Source organism: Saccopteryx leptura, chromosome X (assembly GCF_036850995.1).
Source record: "Saccopteryx leptura isolate mSacLep1 chromosome X, mSacLep1_pri_phased_curated, whole genome shotgun sequence".
Lineage (NCBI taxonomy): Eukaryota > Metazoa > Chordata > Mammalia > Chiroptera > Emballonuridae > Saccopteryx > Saccopteryx leptura.
Genome location: NC_089516.1, coordinates 118,648,482 through 118,650,156, shown reverse-complemented (window position 1 = coordinate 118,650,156; position 1,675 = coordinate 118,648,482). Strand labels below are relative to the sequence as shown.

Sequence of the window (1,675 nt, the reverse complement as noted above, 5' to 3'; positions counted from 1 at the left end):
TTCTCCAAGAGTCCAATATTAACATAAATGTACTCAAATTTGTCCCAAATTTTGGTAAAGGAAGCTAACACAAAATAAGCTCTTTATTCTTGAATGCAAATCCAAAGACATACCTACAGTTGTGGCTTTGTCATTTGTTCAAATGATTCTCTTTGTAAGTGTTCTTTGATAACTTAATCTGTAGTTAGATTTATACAGACAAGTTTTGGAGTTTCCCTTTATAAATGTTCAACATCTCCACTGCTGCCAAAATTGACCATCTGAGATACTCATTTCCAAATTAGAATATATAAAAGGAGAGGATTTGTAGCTAAATTTAGTAACAAACTATAGAAATGATCCCTGAAAGTATAGTCTTTGTAGCTAAATTTAGAAGCCCTAAGTATACCTTGTAGGAAGCTCTGTAGGCTTTGTTTTCTTCTCCTTAGTAAAAGAATAACACCCTTCAGAGGTTGGATAATCCCAACATGCTTAAACCATGTTATCCCTAGTCTAATTAAAAGTTTATTATTTTACACTATAAAGTTTCAAACAAAATCTGTCTAGTGATACGGATATTTAGCACTGAAGTTGGTATACATGCATAATTATTTGTAAAAACTGGATATATTACCATAAGATATTTATTTCATATGGACATTGTGTCTTAAATACTTTTATTGTAAATAAAAGTTTTGGTCAACTCAAACAACAAAGCTAACCTTGTACATGTACCTCAGAGGAATTATCTTTAGGGAGAACACTATCATATAAATTAAGAACAAGGGACACGCTGGTTCAAAACACTGGGCTGGCCTGGTCAAGACACTTATGGGAATTGATGCTTCTTGTTCCTCCACCATTCTCTCTCTCTCTCTCTCTCTCTCTCTCTCTCTCTCTCTCTCTCCCTCTTGCTAAAAATGAATAAATAAAAAAATCTAAAATAGAAATTGTGTTTAATAAACTTAAAGAAAAAGAACAAGGAACACGAGCAATGTAAAATTTTAAGTGATCAAATGTCATTCTTACTGCAAAAAGTATGTTTAAAAGGATGTACAAAATACTCAAATTGTCAGTGAAATATTTTTTAAATTAATATGTATGCCTTATACTACCATCAAAAGACATAATAGGAATGTACATTTAAAATATAGGAGATTTAATGTCTCATAATTATATTACTCAGTTTGCTGTGATCTTACTAATGTTTATTTTTTACTTAAACTTAAGGGTCATGTTTAAATATATATAATAAAGTATATACTGTTCAATAGCATAACCAATAGTCACACGTATTTTATATTTAAAGTTAAATCATTCAATAATGAATAAAATTTAAAATTTAGTTTCTTCATCCAGCATTCAATAGCCACATACCCATCAATACAGAGAAAGTTATTATCAATTTTGCTTTGTATAGCATAGATAATAATGTGAAAAATATGTGTAACTTGAAAATATTTAAAGATTTCAAGATAATTTATATCTTTCCCATTTGTAGAGAACTTGACTTTCATAGGAAAGGCACTTCTAAACACTGACCACTTCCATCTGATTGTACAACACTTCTATCAATCATTCTAATTAAAACCAGGAAATATTAAATTAAAACCTTCCTACTTCATGCATTTTTTAAAATATTTTCTAATTTCATTGACCAGCTATTCACCAAACTGATGACAAGGCTAAAGAGTAC

The 1,675-nt window shown here is 29.7% G+C and overlaps 1 pseudogene; it reads right to left on the bottom strand.

Moving 5' to 3' along the window:
- Nucleotides 1-234: 234 nt before the first annotated feature.
- Nucleotides 235-358, bottom strand: LOC136386562 (small nucleolar RNA U3; annotated as a pseudogene).
- Between the last annotated feature and the right edge of the window lie 1,317 nt (nucleotides 359-1,675).